The sequence below is a fragment of the Grampus griseus genome (assembly GCF_964374135.1).
Source record: "Grampus griseus genome assembly, chromosome: 1".
In the NCBI taxonomy this organism is placed as follows: domain Eukaryota; kingdom Metazoa; phylum Chordata; class Mammalia; order Artiodactyla; family Delphinidae; genus Grampus; species Grampus griseus.
In genome coordinates, this window is record NC_139017.1 from 120,383,458 (window position 1) to 120,403,740 (window position 20,283).

A 20,283-nucleotide genomic window follows, 5' to 3' on the forward strand; every position below is an offset into this window, starting at 1 on the left:
ATATTTTATATGTCATTCCAGTAGGTAAGACTGTACATGTACATTTTCCTTCCAAGAATATTTATTTACATTATAAACAGTGTTTCATACTTTTATAACGTTTAAGTAAATTTGGACAAAAAATTCATTTGGGCTAAAGATCAGCAATTTTACTTAGTATAAAAAATTAGAAAAATATAAAGAGTTTATTGAACTTTAGAGTTGCATGGAAAGAGAGTAGAAAAGGCAAAGAATCAAGAAAGGAAAGGCTAGAAAGTACACATTCCAATTTGTATGACACTCTGAAAAAGGCAAAATTATGGTAACAGAATTCAGATCAGTGGTCACCAGAAACTGGACATAGGGAAGTGACTGGAATCAAAGAGGCACAAAAGAACTTTCTGAAGTGATATAAATGAAAAAAAGGATAAGTTGGACAATATTAAGATTAAGGACTTCTTTTCACCAGGTGACACAATTAAAGGAGTACAGTAGTCCACAGAGTGAGAGAAGGTATTGCAATAGCTCTATCTTACAAAGTGTGTTCAGGACACCTAAAGTAAAAAGGGCTGAAAAACAGATATTTCAAATATAAGGTAGCCAAATGACCAATAAGAATACAAAAAGTTCCTTAATTGTGTTAGTCATTAGGAAATGCAAATTAAATTCAAAGAAAAGAGCCACAAATAAGGTATAATAAATGGAAAATATGACAATATCTGATGCAGGCAAGGATGTAGCATGAAAGGTCAATATTCAAGACTTTAAGTATCAACCTTACTCAAACTTAAGAGATTCTTTAGCTTTAATATTTTATGTATGATTTTAGCTCACAAGCTTATTAAGAACAGTGTTGTGCTCTTTTCTAAGAAGGGCAAAAGATTACCACTTCACAGGAAAGGTTTTCTATAAAATTATATATCCCATTCAGCATGTTTGTTTCCAGTTAATTATAGGTCTGTCTATAATATGCCAGCTCTGACTAAAATTCTATTCTAAATCTCTTATCAGGATAAATCCCACTGAATCCAATGGAAACTCTTCATCCCCATCTCAATTTTTCCTTATTAATTTTGCAAATAACAGGAAAATTCCTAATTAATCACCATTCTTATATTCTGTGTATTCACTAGGGACTTAACAATCATGTTTTATAGACTATTTTTCAATAGGTCAGCCGTTTTTACTTATTTTGTGATAAAGATACTATAAATCATAAATTGATTGAAAAAATGCTCTAAAATATGTGAAACTAACAATACTATATGATCTGTTATTAATGAGTTCAATTTCACACAAAAATTGTTAAAATAATGATGTGCTTTTTTAGGTGATCATTTATCATGTAGTAGACATCCTTTTTGTCTTTTAATCTATTTTTTAAAAATTTATCTCAGTAATGTTTCTTCTACACTGTTTTAAATAATTTCCTATTGTTTTTATAGTCATGGTTCCCAAATGTTAGTTACATATGATTTATTGGATAGTTTATTTAAAAATGGAAATAATCTGCACCTCCATGTTCGTGGCAGCATTATTTACAATAGCCAAGTTGTGGAAACAACCTAAATGTGCATCGATGGATGAATGCATAAAGAATATGTGATATATATATATATATAGGATTATTATTAAGCCTTAAAAATTTGCCATTTGTAACAACATGGAATGACCTTGAGGGCATTATGTTAAGTGAAATAAGTCAGAGAGTGAAAGATTATATGATCTCCCTTACATATGGAATCCAGAAAACAAAAGAACAAACAAAGAAACAAGAAGCATACAGATACAGAGAGCAGATTGCCAGAGGGGAGGGAGCTTGGGGATGGGCAAAATGGGCAAAGGGAGGGGGGGCTTCAAAAGGTACAAACTTCCAATTATAAAATAAGTAAGTCATGGGAAGGTAATGTACAGCATGGTGACTATAGTTAATAATACACTATTGTATATTGGAAAGTTGCTAAAAGAATAAATTTTAAAAGTCTTCAACACAGAAAAAAAGAAATGTGTTACTATGTATGCTGATGTATGGTAACTAGACTTATTGTGCAGAACATTTCACAATGTATACAAATATTGAATCGTTGTAATACCTGAGACTAAAATAAAGTTATATGTCAGTTAGACATCAATAAAGAAAAGAAGAAAATGGAGATCACTCCTAAATCTCATTCTGAGAGATGCTGATTTATCAGGGCTACAGAGTAAATGTCACTTTTCCAGATCTTTTTTATACCCAAGGCAAAATTTGGGGGTACTTCCTGCTGGCGTTTATGCTGAACTTTTACTAACTCTAATGTAACTTTTATTATTATTTTTTTAGTCATTTGTCTATATATGTTAATTTCAGATCATAACAGTATAACATTTTGGGTAGAAAATGACCTTGAGAAAGTCACCCAGCATAAGTTTCTTAAATTTAATCATGCATTTACTGGGTCTTTCTTTTTTTTTTTTTTTTTTTAATCTACTCTAAGAGTGGACTAGGTACTGGGTTAAAAAAATGAATAGGACTCTGTTCCTGTCTTCACAGATGTAAAATTACTAGTATAAGTACTACTACTACTACAGCTACTACTAGTGGTAATGACAACAAGAACAACACTACCACCACCACAATAACAAAAACATTTATGGACACATTTACAGAATCTTTATTATAAGAACATTACTGTGAGTATTTTTATGAGTATAGCAAGTTGTCAAGTTAGGAATTACTAATAATCTTATGTATCCTCTCTAACAGAAGGTACTAAAGTTCAGAAAGGTTAACTGAACCTTTCAAGTTTCCCCAGTTAATAATCTATCAAGACATCGTGAATACAGTAAAATTAAACTTGGTAGGTCTGCTAATAGAGATTAGTTATGTGAAATGTGAATGATGGCTAAGGAAACATTGCCTAATAGTAAGGGTAGTGTGTATGGATCAAGAAAAGTTTCACAAAGGAGGTGACTTTAAAGGAAGAATAATTTTGTATATTCCAGATAGAGAAAGGTATATGATGAGAGGAAAGGAAGAGAGTATTGCGTACTGTAGGAAGAAAGGAAAACTTAAGCCAAGGCATTGGGGTAGAAACATATTTCATGTAAAACTTGAGGAGCATGACAACAATGGAGCATCTAGTCTATGGTTGTATGTGGCCCAAAGGGAGTCTTGAAATTGTGGCTTTGATAAAATGATGAAATAGACAATAGTTACTGTGGTTTCATTTCTGAAAACTGGATTTTCTGGTTCAGAATTGTATTTTATTAACAGTTTTAGATTAAAATGAATCCCTAGGATTAAAAATGAACAGATAAGTGTTTTTCTCACACATTAAGACTTTGATAGAAAAAGTTCTCCATATTAACCAGAAAAAGAAAATAGAGATGTAATAAAGATTTCTTATCCAGTCGGTTTTTACTATGAGCAGCTTCTGAACCTAGAAATATTTGTTAAATACATAATTGAGTGAGTGATGTTAATGTATGCAGTGAAAGGACAATGGTTTTGTCTGGGTTATATCACAGGTCTAACAACTAAAAGTGTGAGGACAATAGAAAATTTCTTTACTTTTACTATTACTTTATTTAAAAATTTATGAAGAGAAAAACTGATCTTTTTTTTTTTTGAAGTTAAATAATTTACAGGACTTTATTTGCAGCAGATTAGGTGCCCTCAAGACGGACTCAAATTTTCTATGGGTAGATATATTTAAAAAAATTAATAACTGTAATAAATAACTTGAATAAAATCTACTCTCCAACTAGTGTTATATTATGGGTGAAGAATAGAACTTTGAATCCATGTTCAGGTAACACTTTGAATCCTATTTTGATTAACCTTGGGACTATGCAGTAAAGGTTTTTTTCTATATCTTCTAACTTTCAATAGAAAACTGATCTTTAAATCAGAAAAATAACTACAAGAAATACGGTTTCCTTATTCATAACAATATTTTCTTCAGTTGTTAAATGTCTTTAAACTATATCTTCTAAGATGTACTAACTTCTGTCATCTATTCTGCAGCTTGTCTTCTGCCAGTTGAAGGCCTATGAATGTAACAGTTCAAATTAAAATTGCTAATCCTAGCCTTGAAAAGTGGGAACTATGCATTCTTATTTTAACTGGCACATTAGACTTAGAACAACTAATTCTGTCAAGTAACAAAGTGCCCAGTACATTTTTCCTTGTGGATGAATGAAAAAGTTTCAGAGAATGTTTAAAATCTTCCCATATACACCTAAAAGAAAAGATTCAACACAAGATCAGTATACAAATATCTTGTTAAGCCATGTTCTTTGGGATTTTTTAACAATGGAAGAAGAGGAATGGATTTAATTAGAACTTAAGGGAAAAAAAACATTAAGCACAAGGATGATTAGATCAGAATGTGTTAATATCCATCCTGGTTCAAACATAAATTAGACACTTGATTACAATGAAAGTTAAATTAAAAATCTGCAGGTAAGTAACCTGCAGATCACTGGACTCCACTTGGTCATGGATAAAGAGGCTAAATTCAGTGCACCTGGCAAGACGTACTACTTCATTATACTTCAGTAATTGCTAGTAATGCTATTCTACTGAAATCAAGGTCTACTTTTTCAAGAAAATAATATGGGTTTTTATGCTGTGGAGACTACCTCATGGCCATTGCTATTTCTTAAATTTACTGAAAGCCTTTTCTAAATGAATTCTTCATATATCTTTCTTATGTCCTTATAGCTTTCTCTACTTCACATGGTAAAATCCTACTCAGAAGTAATATTCAATTAAAATACAACTCTTCTATATACTCCATGGAGTTCTTATGACTGACTGGGTCCTTTTGATACTCATATAATACCTTCTTGTTTCCCTAGAGCATTTGGCAAAGTTCTTTGTTATAACACTTATGCTGATGTGCCATTCTCTTTCTACATGTTTCTACTCAACTAGATTAGGAAAACAAGAGCAGAGAGTATGCATTTAACTTTAAGAATTTTCTCAGAACTTGGTGCCTAGTAAGTGATGAATGAAAGTTTCTTAATGAACAAATAAGTGTACAAAATGAATGAAAGCATAAAGAAATGATAAATGAATGAGTAAATGAATGGATTAATGAACTAAAAAGTATTGGTGGGCAGGCTAATTATCCTTTTTGCTTCCACTAATGCTTTCATTCAGCTGACACCTCTCTGTAAAATCTGTATTTCTGTCATCTGCCTCTATCATTCTCCAACTCTTGGCATTGCTAATATCTATTGTCCCCTCGGTCCACTTTTGATTCCTTTCTCTCAATTTTTTTCTTACTTCTTCACCCTTAATTCTCACCATTTCTAGGTATCTTCAGTATCCATTCAATTTCTTGGCATCAATTGCTTGGCCTCTTCATTTTCTGAGATTGTCATCTTTTCTGTAAATTCATCTACTTCTTGTTTCTTATAGTTATCTGAAATTGTTTTTCCTTTAACATAATAACTTGAAACTCTCATTTTTTAATTTCACTTTTTTTTCCACCCATGTGTTGCTTTGATCATACAGAGATTTCCAGGCCCTTCTCCTCTCTACTTTTTCACTTCTTTCTACAAACAATTACTCCCTTCTCTCTCCAGTTCACCATGGTTCATTGTGGCCAATGCTTCATTAAGAACATTCTCAGGACTCTTGTTATAGTGTTGTGCCAGCTTAGCCCCACAGAAAAATATCTCAGAATTTCTCAGATTTATACAAGTATAAAGTAATTTTTTTTCATCTCAAGTCTCCCAATCATTGTGCTCTTCCCTAGTTCTCCATCTCCTACTCTCCAGAGTGACAAAACTTTGACTCTTTCAACCCATAACTTATCTATTGCAATCAAATCATAAATGCTTTTGACTGTCTTCAAAACGGCTTCTTGAATACTTTTCTTCTCTATGCTCTATGTTTTTCAACATTTTTAATTCATCTTTTATACAGTTTTTAAAGGTTAGTTTCCATTTACAGTTATTAAAAAATACTGGCTATATTCCCAGTTGTGCTGTACAGTTCATCCTTGAGCCTTTCTTGTACCCAATAGTTTATAAAATAGATTAAAGACCTAAATGTAAGACCGGATACTATAAAACTCCTAGAGGAAAACATAGGCAGAGCATTTTCACAGCAATATTTGTTTAGATTTCTCTCCTAAAGTAAAGGAAATAAAATCAAAAATAAACAAATGGGACCTAATTAAACTTAAAAGCTTTTGAAATCAAAGGAACCATCAACAAAATGAAAAGACAACCTACTGAATGGGAGAAAATATTTGCAAATAATATGACCAATAAGGGGTTAATATCCAATATATATAAAGATATCATACAACTCAACATCAAAAAGATCTAACGACACCATTAAAAAATGGGCTGAAGAACTGAATAGACAGTTTTCCAAAGAGGAAATTTAGATGGCCAACAGGCACATGAAAAGATGCTCAACACCACTAATAATCAGGGAGATGCAAATCAAAATCACAATGAGATATCACCTCACACCAGTCAGAAAGGCTATCATCAAAAAGAACACAAATTACAGATGCTGGCGAGGATGGACAGAAAAGAGAACCCTCCTTCACTGTTGGCAGGAGTGTAAATTGGTGCAGCCACTGTGGAAAAGAATATGGAGGTTTCTCAAAAAAAACTAAAAATAAAACTACCATATAACCCAGCAATTCCACTCCTGGGTGTGTATCAGAAATAAAACAAAACAAAAACACTAATTCAAAAAGATACATGCACCCCAATGTTCATAGTAGCATTATTTACAATTACCAAGACATGGAAGCAACCTAAGTGTTCATCAACAGATGAATGGATGAAGAAGATGTGGTGTATATATACAATGCAATACTACTCAGCCATTAAAAAATGATTTTTTTTCCTATTTTACTTAAGTTCTATCTAGTGTTGAAGTTTGAGCTTAAACATCACTTCCTTTATGCAGCCATTCCTGACCATTTAACTCAGGTTAGTCTTCCATCCATGTTATTCTTCACTCACGTAGCTCTTTTTTTGTAATATTTAAATTTCTGATTTAATTGCACATCTTTCTCAACATACTGCTAACAACATAGGAGGGATAAATCTCTCTTTAAAAAAACGTTTTTCCAAAGTAATACATGAATTATTTAAAATATCTAATAATACAAATATGCTCATAATATAACCTGTTCCCAAATTCCCAACATCCAATCTTACCTCTCAAAGGAAATTACATTGAACTATTTAGACTGTTTATATTTTCTAGGAGAAAGCCTCATAACCTCATAACTGTATATAATGATCTTATGTCATTGTTTCTTGAGCTGTTTAAAAGACATTAGCAAATGTCTTCTCACAATAATAGATCAAAATTTAACTTGGCCTAACTTCTCCTCTGTCTCAATTTACATTTATACTTAAAATTATAATATCTTTGTAACTTTCAATAATATACTCAGATTTTTATTTTGTCAGCTTTTTCATCATTGTTGTTTTTTGTGGTCCAGAATCTGTAGACCAATCTTTTGATTCCTCAGGAAAATCAAGAACTTAAACATATATTTCTCTTATTCTCCTCCATAAACCTCCAAAGTTTTGATAACTGTTTTTTTTAATTAAAAAATTAGTAATGTATACACTCTCTTTCATAGCCATAATAGTTTCTCTAATTGTAGCAATACATAAACTGGACATTTTCCTTTTATGCTAGAAGAGTTGACAGATATCAAGTACAGAGCCATCTAAAAGATGCCCATGTTTGCCTTCTGACTCTTACCCCATCACTTTTTCCAACCAGTATGTATGATCAGAATACCAGAGTTTATAGAAATAAAGAACCGTGTAAGTGTTTTATCATCTTATTTTGAAGAGCTAGGGCCTCTCCACCACAAACTGAATGTGTAGACTGAGTATTGTGTTAGTAAACTGTCTCACAAAAAAAGACCTTTTTGAGTATTTGCAAATATCTTTGGTATAAATACTTACACTGTGGCAGGTTTTTCAAGCTATCAACTTAACATCACAGAATGTGTTGTTGGGAAGAGATACAGTGAATCTGCTCCCTGTAGTCAATACAAGCTGCCTCCAGGATACCACTGAGTAGACTAAAACAAAACAAAACATAGATATTTGAGGAGCCCGCAAAGAAGGGATGCTGGTCTCTTGCTTTCCAGCTGGATGTTTAATGTATCATTAGAAGAGCAATAAAAGTGTGTGAAAGTATTCCTAAAAAATCTGACGTGTCCTTTTTAATCAGAAGTACACATGAACATAGACATTGCTGTCTGCCTGAATCATTCTGGCCATAAATTCAGGGAAGGAGAGTGAACGGTAATGACACAGCCTGGAATCCTAATATCTGTATTGATTATATTATGTTTCCTCAGTTCCAGGTGGAGTCAGAGAAGTTTCTATTGGCCTTGATAGAACCTAACCAAGAGGGTGGCATAAGGGGAAACTGTAAGGAAAAATAAAGTTTTCCCCTACCCTCTATGGTTGTTAGCAGTTCTGAAGATTAAAGACAGATGAACAGGAAGAAGGAATATACATGTTTAATAGAAGTTTTACATGACACGAAAGCTTTTCTAAGGAAGTGAATATAAAGAGAAAAAGAGGTTAATCCTGTGTGTTTTATGCTAGATTTGATGAAGAGTAGAAAAGCACAGAAAGATATGATAGGACAAAGAGTATGAGTTAAGTCTCGTAAACTGGGGAAACTTAGCAAGGCCTGTTTGTTTGGATGCTTCTCAATGTCCAGCTGTCTTGGAAACAAGGATGTACCTTTCCTCTGGGTACAGAGAGGGCAACTCTTGTGTGAAGGTTTCATGACATGCTTCAAGGGAGAAGGACAGGGGAAGGTCAGGGAGAGAACTTCTTAAGTTGAAATATTTGGGGGTAGCATGGCTAAACACCATTAGTTGCCTACTAGGCTTAGGGAACCTCAGCAAGAATAGGATATTGAGTATACAAACAGGAGTAGGGGCTGAGGGAACTATGGAGAAAGTCACTCACAGATGGGAAATCAGTGCAGTATTGAGGTTGAACGTCTAAAATACTCTCACATTTGTGCTACATAAAAGGGATGGCATTGGGCTACTTCTATTGTTCCAGTCATCGAAAAGGACACTATGAAGACATTTCCAAGAAGCTGGCTTACAGGCCCATTAGCAAAATTTTGCCAAATAGTTATAACTGACTGCAAGCAGAACTGATAAATGTAGCCCTGATTCTGTGCAACAGTGGACCTACTAACAATTAGAAGAATGATGGGACAGTAGGTGAGATCTAGCAGTCTCTGGTAAATACTCTTATTTGTACCTTCTTATTTACAGGGCTTTTAGGTCAAATATTGTTGTCTATTGCAGTCCTTCTGTAAACAGTTAAGCACATGCTCAGTCTACTATCTTGGACCAGAAAATGTAATGTCAATTTTGAAGATCACTGAAGGCACAGCATCCATCATAATCTTTTATAATTAGTGAGGGCTTGCTGAATGAATAAATGAATGACTAGAACTGAAAACAACTGGCACATAAAAGGCACTAAGTAAGTATTAGTTCATTTTTGTTCTTCATCTTTTAGCAAAGTCAGATAGCAGTTTCTATATACATTTATTTATTTATTTATTTTTAACATCTTTATTGGAGTATAATTGCTTTACAATGGTGTGTTAGTTTCTGCTTTATAACAAAGTGAATCCGTTATACATATACATATGTTCCCATATCTCTTCCCTTTTGTGTCTCCCTCCCTCCCACCCTCCCTATCCCACCCCTCTAGGTGGTCACAAACCACCAAGCTGATCTCCCTGTGCTATGCGGCTGCTTCCCACTAGCTATCTATTTTATGTTTGGTAGGGTATATATGTCCATGCCACTCTCTCACTTTGTCACAGCTTACCCTTCCCCCTCCCCATATGCTCAAGCCCATTCTCTAGTAGGTCTGTGTCTTTATTCCCGTCTTGCCCCTAGGTTCTTCATGACCTTTTTTTTTTTCTTAGATTCCATATATATGTGTTAGCATACGGTATTTGTTTTTCTCTTTCTGACTTACTTCACTCTGTATGACAGACTCTAGGTCCATCCACCTCACTACAAATAACTCTATTTCGTTTCTTTTTATGGCTGAGTAATATTCCATTGTATATATGTGCCACGTCTTCTTTATCCATTCTTCTTTTGATGGACACTTAGGTTGCTTCCATGTCCTGGCTATTGTAAATAGAGTTGCAATGAACATTTTGGTACATGACTCTTTTTGAATTATGGTTTTCTCAGGGTATATGCCCAATAGTGGGATTGCTGGGCCGTATATACATTTAAAACAGGGCATAGCCATCTTTTTTTTCTGAATACCACAGGTACTAAATTATACATGTATTTATTAAAATGTGAATTCCATTTAATTAAATTTAGATGTTTTGTTAACTGAGTCTTAAATTGTAAATATTCTTTAAAATTCATTATTTTCAATACTTTCTTCTCTGATATCCTTATATGAATTCATAAAAATAAAAATTATAAACTAATACATTATTTGATATTTATCCAGGTATTACTCATCAGTCATAATAGATTCAATTTTCAAGTAGCCTAAAGCAATTCCAATTATCAGTCAAAGCAATAAACTGCAGTCCAGTAATTTTAACGTTTTCCATAAAGTTTAATTCATAGTTAGACAGATGTGTGATATGGACAAAATCAAGCTTGGAACGATTGTCACCATTATATCCCAAGACTCATGTAACTACAAAGATTACCTGTGGCTGAAACAATAATAATAATAAAAATAAAAAACAGTTTTAAACCACCACACTTGCTAATTTAAAAGATATGCCAGGTAGATCAGACTCATGAAACATCTGTGCTTGCAAAATACACATAAAGCCATTCATATTCTAATTAAATCTATAGGTAGTGTGTCAATAGACAAGCCCCAGTTACTAAAATTAAACAGAAAATATTTTTCACACATTTTAGGACATGACTAATGATATGACTATATTAGGATTATTAGCATACATAGAGTATGGATTCCAGAACTTGCCAAATCCAATTCTTGTAAAATCAACTTTGCTGTGGTATAATTGACATGCAACATAATCCATTGATCTTAAGTTCTCAAGTCAATGAGTTTTGACAAATGTGTTTATTTATGTAACTACCTTGACCATTGACATATAGAACATTTGTTTCCTCATGCCACTGTGCAATTAATCTCTTCCTCTAATCCTGGTCCTTTGAAACCACAGATCTGATTCCTGTCCTAATTGTGCTGCCTTTTTAAAATGTTATAGAAACATTTTAAATAGAAACATTAAGTGTTCCTTTATGTCTATGTTCCTTTGTTTTTGCGATCCATGCATGTTTTTGTATAAATAACTAGTTTGTTCCATTTTATTACTAAGTAATAGTGGTATATTCCATTACCTGGATATACCCATATTTGGTTATTAATTCAGAATTGATAAGCATTTTAACTGTTCCAAGTTTTAGTTACTATGAATGAAGCTTCTATGAAGATTTGTGTTTAATTCTCTGTGTGGACATATATTTTCATTTTTCTATGTATAATCCTAAGAGTGAGGTTTCTGGGTTGCATAGTGAGTATGTGTTTAATTTTTTGTGAAACCACCAAACTGTTCTAAAGTAGGTGTGCCATTTTGCATTTCCATCAGCAACATATGAAAGTTGCAGTTGCTCCACTTTCTTGCCAACTCATATATTGTCAATCTTTTAAAATTTTAGCCTTTACAACACTGTGTAGTTGTATCTCATTGATGTTTTTATTTGAATTTTCCTGTAACAAATGATGTCAAGAGTTCTTTCACATGCTTATTTGTCACTTTTTGGTGAAGTGACTCTTCAAATCTTTTGCTCAGTTTTTAATATTAATATTTTATTCAGTTACTATTGAGTTGTAAGCATTCATTTCTAACATTCTAGATAAGTTCTTTATGAAATATGTTTTGCAAATATTTTCTCCCAGTCTGTAGCTTGCCTTTTCATTTTCTTAACATGTCATTTGATGAGCAAATTTTTAAATATGGATGACTTTCAAATTTTATCTATGTATCTATGTATCTATAATCTATCTACAGCTGTTGTTGTTAAAGGTTCAGACTTCTTGTGCCCTAGGAAATTTTTGCCTAATCCAAGGACACAAAAATTTTCTCCTTTTTTTTTTCCTAGATTTTTTAAATAGTTTTAGCTCTTAGATTTAAGTCTATTATTCATTTCAAAGTAATTTCTATGGAGTGAGGTAAAATGTGAGGTTTAGTTTTTCCATATAGCAATCTAATGATTTTAGCAAAATCCATTTTAAAGATTACCCTGTTTATTATTAAACTATTTTGTTGTTTGTTGAAAATCATTGTCTGTGGGTCTGTTTCTGAACTTTACATTCTGTTCCATTGATCTATATGTCTGTCCCTAGGCCAAAACCACATTCTCTTGATTGTTATAGATTAACTCATGAAATTAGGTACATTAAAATTTCTAAATTTATTTTACAAAGTTGTTTTGACTATTCTATTCCCATTTCTAATTAAATTTTAGAATTAGTTTCTCAGTTTTTACAAAAATTTTAATCTCTGGGAAATTGTCAAATCCTTAAGTAAGCTCCAGCACTTATTAGCTCTGTTGTGCTGGTTGTCAGGGAATCTATCAAATCTATCCATCTTCTACATTTATAAAAGAGAAATCATATTATCAAATTCACAAAGGACTTTTCTGGATTAATGAGATAATGATGATAAATAACTTCTTGGTTTGTCTGTAACATATGAGACATTCTATAAATGTCATTTTCCTTCACTATGACTTTCCCTTCTCCAACACATAAATAGCTTCCTGGGCATTGACAATTATTGGATTTTAACTGTTTGGAAGTGATATAAAGATAAATGTAGGAGCAAACCTAAATCTCTGAATTTACCTGAGTTAGTTTTATTAACAACTTGTTACACATGTCTGTAGTAAAGATTGAAGGTTTGAGACTCCATAATCAGCTGATACAAATATAAGTGCCATAAGGATGGAAGGTTTTTGTAACCAGTGCAATTATTATTGCGTGGAATGGAATTAAAGGCATTATTATTGGTCTTCATATCCTTTAATAGAGCTAAATATTTGTTGATAATTTCTTCTCTCACTACTGTGCATTTATAAAATGCTACTTGAGAGCATTCTACAAGGCAATATTAAAAATTTGTATTTGAATGCTCCTAGTTAAGGACCTGAATGGAAATAATGGATGCAATCTGCAACTTTGAGCATGAGAAGATTTACATGTTGCTGAAAACCTGTGCTTATTTGCAAAAACCTTTACAGCTTCTCAGTGTATTTCCATTTCTTGTCCAGAGAATTGGCCTCCTTTTTTACTTCCCATTTTAACCATTTAGATTTAACAGTTTTTGCTTTATTTGTATAAAAAGTATAATGGTGAGAAAAAAACAAAAGGAGACAATTTCTAACAGTGAAATCTAGTGATATTTGCTAATTTACTTTTCATTATAAGTTGGGATTCCCCAGGGTGCATACATATTCAACTTCTGTCATTGTCTATAAACTCCCTTAATATTATCACTCTCACTCTCAGTGTTTCAGCTACCCTTGATGTGGATTACTGATAAATGAATCCTTCTAGACCTCTATAACTCAAACTAACGTTTCTAAATTCCAAGTAAATATATTTTCTGGAATTCTTTATGCAACTCAAAATCAACACGTTCAAGGAAACTCTCTAACTTGTATTCTATAATCTTTACCTTTACATTCAATGGACTTTTTCTCATTAATAAAAATAAGGTCAAGGAAGATGATGTGAGAATAACAAAACCATAAAGATGAAATATAAATCACCATTGATTTCATCACTTAGCAGGAATCACTTTTTACACATCTTTTTATGCTCATTTATCAATTAATATCACGTTACAATATCTTACAAAATTACTATAGGAGATTGAGATAAAAACATATACATTATACTTTATTTCCATTATATTTTTTCATTGTGAAAAATTTCATACCACTTAATAGTTTTTGGATATATTTTTTAAATGAGTGCATAATAATTTATCACATCAATAAGCTATTTCTGAATATATTGGTGTTACTATTCCTTACTTTATACATTATGCTGCAGTAAGCATCTTTATACATGTATAGTTTTTCACCAATTGTAACTTTATCATAAGATCCCTACACATAAATGATCAAAGAACATAAATCTTAGTGGTTTTTAAAAAATAGAATCAAATTGCAATTCAGAAAATGTGTATTAATATAAACTGATATTTACAAATGAACAAAACTCTTACTCTACTTGATTATTATTTTAAAAGCCTTCTTTATTTTATGGGTAAATTTTGTACTTCATATTAATTTCATTTACTTTGTTTATATATAAAGTTAAATTTTGTGTATTTATTGTAATATTTTTATTATTGTAATATACTACATTTCTAATTTTGAGACTGGTCTGTATTTTTCTTTTCAATGTTTCAGCTAATATTTTTAATGCTTTATGGGCATACTTTACATGTTTAAAGATAGCAATGTTTTGTCATTGTGTCACATTTTTTTCAAATTCATAAGCCTCCTCTTACTTTTAACCTCTTCTACATTTGGGTAGTATTTTTCATCACTATTCACTTGATATTCTTTATTATTATCTTTTGTGGTTAGCTGTCTTCAGTGAAGAATTTGTGTTGTCATTGTTTTTACTTATTTTAACCAGTCTATTTTCATCTGTGCTTTAATCTCAGCCCATTCATATCTGTTCCTCACAATAGAATCTATTTTAATGACTCCGATTCTCCTCTAAATTATTATTTGTTATGTAAATTATTTTCAAATTTATGGTCTCCATTTGTGTCTTCAAGACAAAGTTCTCTTTCCTTTAGTTTGCAGAATTTTTACCGACCCAATGTTGTCATAACTTTTCCTTTTTGGCACATATTTGGATGGTCTATTCTGATGTAGCATTTAATAACATAGGGTGGCAGAATTCAAATTGTCACTATCAGTAGCTATTTGGGTAGTGGCTGCTTCACTTCTCAGAGGACAGATCTGAAGGACAGGTTGATATTTATAGCTGCCTGAGAGGGGCATGTTCTCCACTATTTATGGAGGATCATCAATAAGGCAACTCACACTTGCCATCTTTCTAAGAACTTAGCTGAAGAGGAGCATAACATGCTTGGATCAGCTACTCTTTTTTCTTCCTTTTGATATACAGTTAACTACAGGAAACACACATCTACACTGCATCTGCATTCCATATAAGTTCAGATCCCCATAGTGTCAACCCATATATGCTCAGCACTGTCAATGACTGTGAATTGAATTTGAGTGTGAAGTATTAGGAATCCCACTTTACTATCTTAAAGTCATATTTTCCAAAATCATCTTTAACTGTTATGAAGGTAATTTGTATCTCCATATGCCTAATTCCTCTGCTTTTCGTATTTATTCCCTTTTTAGTTTAGGAGCAAAATTGATTTAATTATATTCCTGAAGTTCAAAGCCCTTCTACACTATTGACCTGTCTACTCATCTTTGTTTGTTTATTTAAAGCTCCATTCCTCCAACCCACTCCAAATCTGTCTCTCCAATAATATTTCTAATATGTTTCTTATATTTTTTATGTTTAAATGTTTTTGAAAAATATATGCCAGTGTTTTGTGTCTATTTTATTTACATAAACAGCATTATGTTCTGTATTAAAGTCTGTCTCATTTTTTAAAAGTAAGTATTGTTTTCAAAATCCATTCATATTAGTAAATTTACAACTTATTTTTTATTTGTACTTTTTTTTGTTGCTGTTCCATAAGAACATGTGGTATACATATCACATTTTGTATATTTATTTGGTATGTTATAGTTACAGATATTATCTCCAACTTTTGACTGCAGTTAATGTGCCAATGAACATTCTGGAACATGACTCCTAATAAACCTATAAGATTTCCCTGGGGTAAGTGCCCAGGACTGTAACTGTTGGTTCATAGTGTATGTTTTATTTAATTTGAATAAATTGTTCCAGAATGACTTCTTGATGGATGCCCTAATCTACTGTCCCTCTTAGAGAGGATGAGAGATTTTATATCCCCACCTTCTTGCTGGTGCTTGACATTATCTCACTTTATAATTTTAATCTAATAAATCTAAAGTGAAATTTCCTTGTTTCAATGTGAATTACTCTGGCTACAAATGTTTACCGATAACTCAGTGCTTTTAGTTCATGTATTCCTGCATTCAATACGTTAAGATTTGATTCTCCTATTATATTATTTTCCTTTTATTGTTGTCTCTTTTTATTTTCTTCTCTTTTATTGATTTAAATTGAATAAGATTTCTTCTGCTTATTTAAAAGTTCTTTTTCTTTTTTTATCTTAGATTTTTAGCTTAAGATCCATCCTAATATATATTTACACAAAATGCTACCTCTACATAAGCCCTCCCATGAATATAAGTTCTGTCCTTACTGCATTATGTTAATATTGTCCATAATTTTAGTTCAAGTTTAGAGTGGAAATGCTTTCTTTTCATTTTCCTCATCCTAGACTCTAACAAGATATTGCACAATTCTTACCCTAACATGTCTGTGCCATCATCTGGATTTATCTCTCTAGTTATCTGAGTACCTCTTCTAAAAGTATTTTAATTATGTATCTTGGTGGCAAATCTCTGATAATTGTATTTTGATAATGTTTTATTGTAATATTACATTAAATTAAATAATTTTCTGGATATAAATTATAAGTTCAACATCCTTTCAAATCAAAACACTAAAATTGCTATTCAATTGTCTTCCTACTTCGAGTGTTTATGTTGATAAAACTCATGTCCAATTGTTCCTCAAATTTTACTATAATGTGTTTAATTCTTTTTGTAATTCGTAATATTTGACACTCTATACATGTTTTTCTGTCTATACTCCTGGAAATTTATATCAATTTTTCTTCAAGTATTTCTCCATTTTTATTTGCATTTTCTTCTTCTGAGATTCCTATTATCTAGAATTTTGAACTTCAACTTTTAGGTAAGATTTATGTTATTTTTTTTAAAAAAGTATTTTCATTCATTTCTTTCCTGTTGTCTCCTGTAGGAGATGCTCACTCTGATCTTTTATTATTTGTCTTTATTCATTCTATGATTAATCTTTACCTATTGTTTTTTTTTAACTATCATTTTCATACTTAATATATCCAAATGCTATTATCTTATTCTACTTTGAAATGATTTATATTCTTTACATCTCTAAAGGTATTCATAATTTGTTTTATATTTTAATTTTTCTGTTCCAATGTTTCTGCTGCAGCTTGTATTGATAACATAGCTTGCTATTTTCTTTTGAGTTGTACTCTTTACATGTTTCCCTTAGCTGTTCAGCTTCTCTCACTGGAAATGTGGTTTTTTTGCTTTGTTTTGTTTTGTTTTGTTTTTTGCAGTACGCAGGGCTGTCACTGCTGTGCCCGCCCCCACCTCATTGCAGAGTACAGGCTCTGGACGCGCAGGCTCAGCGGCCATGGCTCACGGGCCCAGCCCCTCTGTGGCATGTGGGATCCTCCCGGACCGGGGCACGAACCCGTGTCCAATGCATCGGCAGGCAGACTCTCAACCACTGAGCCACCAGGGAAGCCCCTGGAAGTGTGTTTTAAGGAATAGTCAAGGCCAGGCTCCATTATGTATCAGTCCTTGGAAGAAGTCCCAGTTTTGACAGTGATGGAGCCATATTGATGATTCCCATTTGTAGTTACTCAATGAGGCAGTTTTTCTAGCCAAATGCTGCTGCTAATTCCTTATATCATCTTAAATCATGAACTCTATCTCCAGATAGAATCCAGAGAATCTGGATTCTAAGAACATTACCAAGGCTATAGCCCCTGTTCTTTGAATTGAACACAATTATCTTATCACAAAACATAATTCTTTACTATAAAATCCCTTTACTACACAAATAGGAACACAGTAGTTTTTTGTCACCAATAGAGACAGTGTAAAACTATGTCTGATAGAATTCTGGGCAATAATAGAGGCCTATGGGAAAATAATTTGTATTTAAGGAACATATTAAATCATTGAGACTATTTAGAGCTTTCCCTAATCTGGTCAAGCGACAAGTTCATACTAGAGGTGTAATTCACTGACCAACAAAGTTTGCTACTAATCAAGTAGTTCAATCAAAGGGGCAGCTTCTGCTTCTACTTAAAGAGACAAACTATTAGTGATGAGAAATTAATTGAACTATTAAGTATTGCACATTTGGTTTACATAGTAAAATCAAATATCAGTGACCTATTTTCCTAAGAAGTAAAATTTTTTCCTAATAGTTTTTCTGGAATACTTTAGTAGCTAATTTTATTTTAAAATGTATGTACTTAAAATCTGTTTTTAAGTACACATTTTCTTTAAAAAAAAAAAAGAAAAAGGAAGGGTGTTATTCTGTGAAATGTGTCTAATCTGCATTTTTTTAATGATTCAGTGTTGAATTTGTAAAAAGTTTTCTCTAGTTATAAAATGACACTCTTTCCCACACATCAATGGGATCATGATTCATTTGCCATTCGTTGCTGAGACAAGAAAAAGTTGCTTTATGATGACCTGGAGAAGGATCTATCAAGCCCTTGTCACTTTTCATGAACTGAAGAATGATGTCAATGACTGTCAGATACAAGTGATTTTCTCTATAAATCTTTTTCTTGCAAAAGCGAATTATTGTTCCCTTACATTGCACAGACTTTCATTCAGGTTTTGTGTAGAATAAAATTTACTGAGAGCAGCCACAGAAAACATCAAGAACCAAGTGTGTCAGAGATAAATCTTCAGCTTTGTTGAGATACTCTGATATAATTACTTGTGCTTTCTTTTGGCTGTTAGCTTTTTTCTTTTTTTAAGATGGGAAAAAGCAGTTAAAGATCCAGTATCAATACTAATTACCATTTAGTATTATATATGTATGTGAGTATATGTGTGTATATTGTGTATATATGAGTGTATGTGTGTGTAATACAGTATAAATGCAATTCCAGACTCAGTTTAATAATACTATGGTTTTTGTGTGTGTGATAGAGAACTATATATATATATATATATATATATATATATAGTTTTTTTAACATCTTTATTGGAGTATACTTGCTTTATGGTGGCGTGTTAGTTTCTGCTTTATAACAAAGTGAATCAACTATACATATATATATATCCCCATATCTCCTCCCTCTTGCATCTCCCTCCCACCCTCCCTATCCCACCCTTCTAGATGGTCACAAAGCACTGAGCTGATCTCCCTGTGCTATGTGACTCCTTCCCACTAGCTATCTGTTTTACATTTGGTAGTGTATATATGTCCATGCCACTCTCTCACTTCATCCCATCTTACCCTTACCCTTCCCCGTGTCCTCAAGTCCATTCTCTACATCTGCATCTTTATTCCTGTCCTTTCCTTAGGTTCTTCAGAACCACTTTTTTTTTTTTTTCAGATTCCATATATATGTGTTAGCATACGGTATTTGTTTTTCTCTTTCTGACTTACTCTGTATGACAGATTCTAGGTCCATCTACCTCACTACAAATAACTCAGTTTCATCTCTTGTTATGGATGCGTAATATCCCACTGTATATATATGCCACATCTTCTTTATCCATTCATCTGTCAATGAACAATTAGGTTGCTTCCATGTCCTGGCTATTGTAAATAGAGCTGCAATGAACATTGTGGTACATGACTCTTTTTGAATTATGGTTTTCTCAGGGTGTACGCCTACTAGTGGGATTGCTGTCATATGGTAGTTCTATTTTAGTTTTTTAAGGAGACTCCAAACTGTTCTCCATAATGGCTGTATCAGTTTACATTCTCACCAACAGTGCAAGAGGCTTCTCTTTTCTCCACACCCTCTCCAGCATTTATTGTTTGTAGATTTTTTGATGATGGCCATTCTGACTTGTGTGAGGTGATACCTCATTGTAGTTTTCATTTCCATTTCTCTAATGATTAGTGATGTTGAGCATTCTTTCATGTGTTTATTGGCAATCTGTATATCTTCTTTGGAGAAATGTCTATTTAGGTCTTCTGCCTATTTTTTTTTTTTTTTTTTTTTTTTGCGGTATGTGGGCCTCTCACTGTTGTGGGCTCTCACTGTTGTGGCCTCTCCCGTTGCGGAGCACAGGCTCCAGACGCGCAGGCTCAGCGGCCATGGCTCACGGGCCTAGCCGCTCCGCGGCATGTGGGATCTTCCTGGACCGGGGCACGAACCCGTGTCCCTTTCATCGGCAGGAGAACTCTCAACCACTGCACCACCAGGGAAGGCCCTGCCCATTTTTTGATTGGGTTGTT